The following is a 10,185-nucleotide window of genomic DNA, read 5'->3' as shown; positions in this document are numbered from 1 at the left end:
GTATACCGGGGTTGACGTGCTGTCAGTGGATTGAATCAGGGCATGTGAAGCGTCTGGGGTAAACCATGGAAAGCTGTGTAGGTATGTATATTTGCGTGTGTGGACGTATGTATATACATGTGTATGGGGGTGGGTTGGGCCATTTCTTTCGTCTGTTTCCTTGCGCTACCTCGCAAACGCGGGAGACAGCGACAAAGAAAGAAAAAAAAAAAAATATATATATATATATATATATATATATATATATATATATATATATATATATATATATATATATATATATATATATATATATATTTCTTTTCTTTCAAACTATTCCCCATTTCCCGCATTAGCGAGGTAGCGTTAAGAACAGAGGACTGGGCCTTAGAGGGAATACCCTCACCTGGCCCAATTCTCTGTTCCTTCTTTTGGAAAAATAAAAAAAAAACGAGAGGGGAGGATTTCCAGCCCCCCGCTTCCTCCCCTTTTAGTCGCCTTCTACGACACGCAGGGAATACGTGGGAAGTATTCTTTCTCCCCTATCCCCAGGGAAATATATATATATATATATATATATATATATATATATATATATATATATATATATATATATATATATATATATATATATATATATATATATATATATATATATATATATATATATATATATATATATTTTTTTTTTCATACTATTCGCCATTTCCCGCATTTGCGAGGTAGCGTTAAGAACAGAGGACTGGGCCTTAGAGGGAAAATCCTCACCTGGCCCCCTTCTCTGTTCCCTCTTTTGGAAAATTAAAAAAAAGCGAGAGTGGAGGATTTCCAGCCACCCACTCCCTCCCCTTTTAGTCGCCTTCTACGACACGCAGGGAATACGTGGGAAGTATTCTTTCTCCCCTATCCCCAGGGATAAAATATATATATATATATATATATATATATATATATATATATATATATATATATATATATATATATATATATATATATATATATATATATATATATCTTTTCTTTTCTTTCTTTTAAACTATTCGCCATTTCCCGCATCAGCGAGGTAGCGTTAAGAACAGAGGACTGGGCCTTTTTTGGAATTTCCTCACGTGGCCCCCTCTGTTCCTTCTTTTGAAAAAAAAGAAAAAAAATATATATATACATATATATATATAGAACATACAAAGCTCCATCAGCCAGGATCGAACCTGGGACCCCTTGTGCAAGAGGCAGGCATGCTAACCGCTAGGCTAAGGGACTGTATAATAGGAAACAACTGTTCGAAATACTAAGTACTCGAATACCCTTCGTCTCACTATGGTGAGCAACGGGGTCTATCGGTAGTTTCCGAACAGAACACATAGCCAGCTGAAAGCGTTTTACCGAACCTGACTGTACAACGCGGAGTTATATGAATACGAATAAAGTGTCTATGAACGCGCACCTTCATAGAACATACAAAGCTCCATCAGCCAGGATCGAACCTGGGACCCCTTGTGCAAGAGGCAGGCATGCTAACCGCTAGGCTAAGGAACTGTATAATAGGAAACAACTATTCGAAATACTAAGTACTCGAATACCCTTCGTCTCACTATGGTGAGCAACGGGGTCTATCGGTTTCCGAACAGAACACATAGCCAGCTGAAAGCGTTTTACCGAACCTGACTGTACAACGCGGAGTTATATGAATACGAATAAAGTGTATATGAAGGTGCGCGTTCATTTCTCTTTTTATTACCACACATCTCTCTTACCCTATAATTACTTACCACGTATTGTCCTCAAACATCTCATTTCCAGCATATATATATATATATATATATATATATATATATATATATATATATATATATATATATATATATATATATATATATATATATATATATATATATATATATATATATATATATATATATATATATATATATATATATATATATATATAATATATATATATATATTTTTTTTTTTTTTTTTTTTTATACCTCGTCGCTGTCTCCCGCGTTTGCGAGGTAGCGCAAGGAAACAGACGAAAGAAATGGCCCAACCCCCCCATACACATGTACATACACACGTCCACACACGCAAATATACATACCTACACAGCTTTCCATGGTTTACCCCGGACGCTTCACATGCCCTGATTCAATCCACTGACAGCACGTCAACCCCTGTATACCACATCGCTCCAATTCACTCTATTCCTTGCCCTCCTTTCACCCTCCTGCATGTTCAGGCCCCGATCACACAAAATCCTTTTCACTCCATCTTTCCACCTCCAATTTGGTCTCCCTCTTCTCCTCGTTCCCTCCACCTCCGACACATATATCCTCTTGGTCAATCTTTCCTCACTCATTCTCTCCATGTGCCCAAACCATTTCAAAACACCCTCTTCTGCTCTCTCAACCACGCTCTTTTTATTTCCACACATCTCTCTTACCCTTACCTTACTTACTCGATCAAACCACCTCACACCACACATTGTCCTCAAACATCTCATTTCCAGCACATCCATCCTCCTGCGCACAACTCTATCCATAGCCCACGCCTCGCAACCATACAACATTGTTGGAACCACTATTCCTTCAAACATACCCATTTTTGCTTTCCGGGATAATGTTCTCGACTTCCACACATTTTTCAAGGCTCCCAAAATTTTCGCCCCCTCCCCCACCCTATGATCCACTTCCGCTTCCATGGTTCCATCCGCTGACAGATCCACTCCCAGATATCTAAAACACTTCACTTCCTCCAGTTTTTCTCCATTCAGACTCACCTCCCAATTGGCTTGACCCTCAACCCTACTGTACCTAATAACCTTGCTCTTATTCACATTTACTCTTAACTTTCTTCTTCCACACACTTTACCAAACTCCGTCACCAGCTTCTGCAGTTTCTCACATGAATCCGCCACCAGCGCTGTATCATCAGCGAACAACAACTGACTCACTTCCCAAGCTCTCTCATCCCCAACAGACTTCATACTTGCCCCTCTTTCCAGGACTCTTGCATTTACCTCCCTAACAACCCCATCCATAAACAAATTAAACAACCATGGAGACATCACACACCCCTGCCGCAAACCTACATTCACTGAGAACCAATCACTTTCCTTCTTCTTTCATACTATTCGCCATTTCCCTCCTCAGCGAGGTAGCGTTAAGAACAGAGGACTGGGCCTCTTAGGGAATATCCTCACCCAGCCCCCTTCTCTGTTCCTACCTTTGGAAAATTAAAAAAAAAAAAAAATGAGAGGGGAGTGGAGATGTGTGGTAATAAAAAGAGTGTGGTTGAGAGAGCAGAAGAGGTAGCGTTAAGAACAGAGGACTGGGCCTTTGAGGGAATATCCTCTCCTGGCCCCCTTCTCTGTTCCTTCTTTTGGAAAATTAAAAAGAAATATATATATAGTTGTTAGAAGCAGTGAAAAGTTTTTATCGAGGATGTAAGGCATGTGTACGTGTAGGAAGAGAGGAAAGTGATTGGTTCTCAGTGAATGTAGGTTTGCGGCAGGGGTGTGTGATGTCTCCATGGTTGTTTAATTTGTTTATGGATGGGGTTGTTAGGGAGGTAAATGCAAGAGTCCTGGAAAGAGGGGCAAGTATGAAGTCTGTTGGGGATGAGAGAGCTTGGGAAGTGAGTCAGTTGTTGTTCGCTGATGATACAGCGCTGGTGGCTGATTCATGTGAGAAACTGCAGAAGCTGGTGACTGAGTTTGGTAAAGTGTGTGGAAGAAGAAAGTTAAGAGTAAATGTGAATAAGAGCAAGGTTATTAGGTACAGTAGGGTTGAGGGTCAAGTCAATTGGGAGGTGAGTTTGAATGGAGAAAAACTGGAGGAAGTGAAGTGTTTTAGATATCTGGGAGTGGATCTGGCAGCGGATGGAACCATGGAAGCGGAAGTGGATCATAGGGTGGGGGAGGGGGCGAAAATTCTGGGGGCCTTGAAGAATGTGTGGAAGTCGAGAACATTATCTCGGAAAGCAAAAATGGGTATGTTTGAAGGAATAGTGGTTCCAACAATGTTGTATGGTTGCGAGGCGTGGGCTATGGATAGAGTTGTGCGCAGGAGGATGGATGTGCTGGAAATGAGATGTTTGAGGACAATGTGTGGTGTGAGGTGGTTTGATCGAGTGAGTAACGTAAGGGTAAGAGAGATGTGTGGAAATAAAAAGAGCGTGGTTGAGAGAGCAGAAGAGGGTGTTTTGAAGTGGTTTGGGCGGCACATGGAGAGAATGAGTGAGGAAAGATTGACCAAGAGGATATATGTGTCAGAGGTGGAGGGAACGAGGAGAAGAGGGAGACCAAATTGGAGGTGGAAAGATGGAGTGAAAAAGATTTTGTGTGATCGGGGCCTGAACATGCAGGGGGGTGAAAGGAGGGCAAGGAATAGAGTGAATTGGAGCGATGTGGTATACCGGGGTTGACGTGCTGTCAGTGGATTGAATCAAGGCATGTGAAGCGTCTGGGGTAAACCATGGAAAGCTGTGTAGGTATGTATATTTGCGTGTGTGGACGTATGTATATACATGTGTATGGGGGGGGGGTTGGGCCATTTCTTTCGTCTGTTTCCTTGCGCTCCCTCGCAAACGCGGGAGACAGCGACAAAGCAAAAAAGAAAAAAAAAAAAAAAAATATATATATATATATATATATATATATATATATATATATATATAGATAGATAGATAGATAGATAGATAGATAGATAGATAGATATTTATCATGATTTGTCGCTGTCTCCCGCGTTAGCAAGACAGCGCAAGGAAACAGACAAAAGAATCGCCCAACCCACCCACATACACATGCATATACATACACGTCCACACACGCACATATACATACCTATACATTTTAACATATACATATATGTGAATACATACATAAAAATATACATATATACATATATATACTTGCTACCTTTATCTATTCTCGTCGCCACCCCGCCACAGAGGAAATGACAACCCCCCCCACCCCCCAAGCGCACGGGAGGTAGCGCTGGGAAAAGAAAACAAGCGCCACATTCGTTCATACTCATTCATTAGCTGTCATGAATAATGCACCGAAACCACAGCTCCCTTTCCACATCCAGGCAATACAAAACTTTCCATGGCTTACCCCAGATGCTTCGAATGCTCTGGTTCAATCCACTGACAGCACGTCGACCCCGGTATACCACATCGTTCCAATTCACTCTGTTCCTTGCACGCCTTTCACCCCCCTGCATGTTCAGGCCCCGATCACTCAAAATCTTTTTCACTCCATCCTTCCACCTCCAATTTGGTCTCCCACTCCTCCTCCTTCCCTCCATCTCTGACACATATAACCTCTTTGTCAATCTTTCCTCACTCATTCTCCTTATTCTCTCCATGTGACCAAACCATTTCAATACATCCTCTTTTGCTCTCTAAACCACACTCTTTTTATTACCACACATCTCTCTTACCTTTCCTTACTTACTCTATCAAACCATCACACACCACATATTCTCCTCAAACATCTCATTTCCAACACATCCACTCTCCTCCGCACAACACTATCTATAGCCCACGCCTCGACAACATATAACATTGTTGGAACCACCATTCCTTCAAACATATCCATTATTGCTTTCCGAGATAATGTTCTCGACTTCCACACATTTTTCAACGCTACCAGAACTTTTGCTCCCTCCCTCACCCTGTGACTCCCTTGCACTTTCATGGTTCTATCCACTGCCAAATCCACTCCCAGATATCTAAAACACTTCACTTCCTCCACTTTTTCTCTACTCAAACTTACCTCCTAATTGAGGGTTCCTAGCCCCCCGCTCCCGTTCCCTTTAGTAGCCTTCTACGTGATTAATATATATACGTGTAGGAAGAGAGGAAAGTGATTGGTTCTCAGTGAATGTAGGTTTGCGGCAGGGGTGTGTGATGTCTCCATGGTTGTTTAATTTGTTTATGGATGGGGTTGTTAGGGAGGTGAATGCAAGAGTTTTGGAAAGAGGGGCAAGGATGAAGTCTGTTGGGGATGAGAGAGCTTGGGAAGTGAGTCAGTTGTTGTTCGCTGATGATACAGCGCTGGTGGCTGATTCATGTGAGAAACTGCAGAAGCTGGTGACTGAGTTTAGTAAAGTGTGTGAAAGAAGAAAGTTAAGAGTAAATGTGAATAAGAGCAAGGTAATTAGGTACAGTAGGGTTGAGGGTCAAGCCAATTGGGAGGTGAGTCTGAATGGAGAAAAACTGGAGGAAGTAAAGTGTTTTAGATATCCGGGAGTGGATCTGGCAGCGGATGGAACCATGGAAGCGGAAGTGGATCATAGGGTGGGGGAGGGGGCGAAAATCCTGGGAGCCTTGAAGAATGTGTGGAAGTCGAGAACATTATCTCGGAAAGCAAAAATGGGTATGTTTGAAGGAATAGTGGTTCCAACAATGTTGTATGGTTGCGAGGCGTGGGCTATGGATAGAGTTGTGCGCAGGAGGATGGATGTGCTGGAAATGAGATGTTTGAGGACAATGTGTGGTGTGAGGTGGTTTGATCGAGTAAGTAACGTAAGGGTAAGAGAGATGTGTGGAAATAAAAAGAGCGTGGTTGAGAGAGCAGAAGAGGGTGTTTTGAAATGGTTTGGGCACATGGAGAGAATGAGTGAGGAAAGATTGACCAAGAGGATATATGTGTCAGAGGTGGAGGGAACGAGGAGAAGAGGGAGACCAAATTGGAGGTGGAAAGATGGAGTGAAAAAGATTTTGAATGATCGGGGCCTGAACATGCAGGAGGGTGAAAGGGGGTGCAAGGAATAGAGTGAATTGGAACGATGTGGTATACCGGGGTTGACGTGATGTCAATGGATTGAACCAGGGCATGTGAAGCGTCTTGGGTAAACCATGGAAAGTTCTGTGGGGCCTGAATGTGGAAAGGGAGCTGTGGTTTCGGTGCATTATTACATGACAGCTAGAGACTGAGTGTGAACGAATGGGGACTTTGTTGTCTTTTCCTAGCGCTACCTCGCACACATGAGGGGGAGGGGGTTGTTATTTCATGTGTGGCGGGGTGGCGATGGGAATGAATAAAGGCAGACATGAATCATGTACATGTGTATATATGTATATGTCTGTGTGTGTATGTATATGTATACATTAAGATGTATAGATATGTATATATGCGTATGTGGATGTGTATGTATATACATGTGTATGTGGATGGGTTGGGCAATTCTTTCGTCTGTTTCCTTGCGCTACCTCGCTAACGCGGGAGACAGCGACAAAGCAAAATAAATAAATATATATATATAGTCGTAAAATCTTAATCAACCACATTTAAAGATTTATGTTCTTGATATGCACTAATCATGGAGTGAACTGATGGTGTGAGAGGGGTAAATCGTGGACTCTGCCATCATGGTGTTCTCAGAACAATTGCTGCTGATGCAACAGGCACTTGTTCTTGAGTAAATATACATCTACTTTTGTACAGAAACATGAAGGAGCGCCGAGCAATCCGGCCAACTGATATGACTGATCGTACGCTGTTCGTGTTGATGTGGTTGTATGGTAAAAAATCAGGCGAAATTGCGTCTCAGACTGGCAGCAGCGTGACAACTGTGAGAAGATGGATAAAAAGGTGGAGACGAGAAGGCAACTTACGTACAAGACGTCGGTTCGGCAGACCTCATAATTACATTCAGCAAAGGTTACAAGCAAGGGACACATATTTCATTGAAGCCATGAGACTCATTGATATTTCAAAGAGATTCTTCTACTTATCATTCTACTCCAAATCATATTATTACTCTGTATTCTTATCAAGTATTCCAAAAATAGTGATGTGAAAAAAAGCCTTTGTCGGCATACAGACACTACCCTGTTATCACTAGATTCGAGAGATACCAGGTAGTGTTCAAGGGTCATTGTTAAATCTTTGATAGTATTCAAGTTGGTGTTTTTCTGCTGCCTTTATGAGTGTCTGAATATTCATGGGAGAAAAATAATGTGTTGAGCGTTTATTATTGATAATTGGTAAGTCACCTGTAGGAAACCCTACAAAAAGAAGATTGCTAAGAAAGGCCCATTTAGTGGTGTGTGTTTCCATCCAGTATGGCTGAAGCTCAAATAACGAAGGGTTGCACGGATTCAGTGGCTGAACTTTAACTTAAAGGCAAGATATTGAGTATATGGGCATGGAAAACTATATAGGAGAACTATTAATGAAAATCTAATGCACTGAATGAGGGCTGCTGGAGGTAATAAAGCTTTTCCATAATACAAGAGAAGCAGAAGAGTAAATATCTTTAATTGTGTAGGAGCTAGAGTTAAGGGGATGTTGTTATAATACTTTGTTTGCTTAGCGATTTTTTTCCGACAGAAACGTGGTGGAGGTATTGATAGAAAACACAAACAAAAGAGCATGACTGGAAAGAGTGTAAACGATAGGGATGCTTGTGTGAACATGATACTGTGTCTAAAGAAATGATGGCGTTGGACTATATGGTGCTATGATAGGTTTCGCAGTGTATTAGAGTAAAGGCAACGTTAACACTGACTACAAAGTAGAGCTGTTTGAGGAAAGATGGATGATGAGATTCTGACAAGGGTTCAGAACTTGAAGTCTCTTATAAGTTTTCGAAATCAAGATGGAAGAATGGATGATGAGTCATCCCCGAAAGGTATTCAGGATGCTGACTGTCTTTGGAAGTCTTTGAGGGGCAGAAACATTAGCTTCCGATTGGTCGACAGAAATTCGATACTCTTTGACACCTAGATGCACGGGAGTGGTTCAAGGATGTAAGCACATAGTTGTAAGAGGACAGACTGTGAAGACAGGCTATGTATGAATCAGGTGTGGAGTATGAGGAATGGACAGAATCAGATATGACACTGTCTGGAAGATGTAAGAGAGAGCGAATGACGTTGGAAAACGAAGTGTTACCACAGTTTAGGTCTACTGATGAATAAAGAAGCATCTTGTCTGCTAACAGGAGGAAGAAGAGGAAGAAGGAGGGCAAGAACAAATTGAAACGAAAGGTTTATTTCCTAATAAGAGTGTAAGGATGGAGGATTTTCACGAACTGCACCGAGGTAGGGATTATAGGAGAAGTATTTTGAGCTGTTTTAAAGTCATGATTCTTGATGGTAACCTTAAGAGTTGCATTTAGATAGGGATGGTTGGACGTGACTCTGCATGAGAAACCCTGCACAGTGGTGGGAGAGAACATGCTGGGTGTATAGTAACACGTCTCTCAACCCATTAAACATTATGATCAGGAGTGTCAGTTCTCCGACAGTTGTATAGAATGATATAAGGAAAAATGAAATATAAGATCCAGGCCACTAATGAAGAACATCACAGCACAAGGCACTACCTACTATGTTAAGAATCTGCTGACATCTGTTCAATGGAGGCAACATAATGTGCAATCCTCTCACTCTGACCAAAAGTATATTAAAGAATTTTCCATTAGTAAGCGTCTTTTAGTGTCCTTTATAACATGTCGTGATAAACAGGCCAAAACTTTAAACCCTTCCTGCGTTTACTCTATTTCTGGCCGAATGTAGAAGATAAAACTAGAGTGTTGATGAAAAACAAAATATATGCAGCACTGTACAACTTAAAATCATATGAATCACTTTTGCCATCGTTCAGTGTGAGTAGCAAAGATAACTATAGCTTGATCTCTCTTTGGCTTTAGTGTGGTAGTTCCTACTGGTTTTCACTAAAGGACAGAGAAGGCAGGGGAAACAATTGAACAGAACCCATTTAAACTGTAATGTACCGTTGACCATGTCGCCAGATGAATATAGTTCCTTGAGGACATACGGTATAAAAGCATTTAGGAGTAGAGAGAGAAGTCGGAAATGGTTATTTGGACACGAACCGTCGGTCAAAGCGGATTATAAACAATCAAAGAGCTCTGGCCGGGGATCCGGTAGTGGTCAAGATAGCCTGGCCGTCTGAGGTGATGGTAAGCGAGAAGACAATGGAGACCCTCCATAGATAGCTAAGTGTTAGTATGATTGTATTGAGCTTCATTTGTTTCTCAGTTTTGTGATATGTATCAAGTCCAGTAATGATACAGCTATGTCTTGATTCATGTATCATAAGGTTATACATATAAGAAGTCGTTCCCTGTAGATAAGATGGTGGCATCGATTTACACAACCAACATTACAATACAAGGTCTACAATACCAGGTATACGAACACCTGTCACAAGTGTGAATGTACATTACT

This window comes from Panulirus ornatus, chromosome 37 (genome assembly GCF_036320965.1).
Source record: "Panulirus ornatus isolate Po-2019 chromosome 37, ASM3632096v1, whole genome shotgun sequence".
NCBI classification, from domain to species: domain Eukaryota; kingdom Metazoa; phylum Arthropoda; class Malacostraca; order Decapoda; family Palinuridae; genus Panulirus; species Panulirus ornatus.
This window is presented reverse-complemented; position numbering follows the sequence as displayed.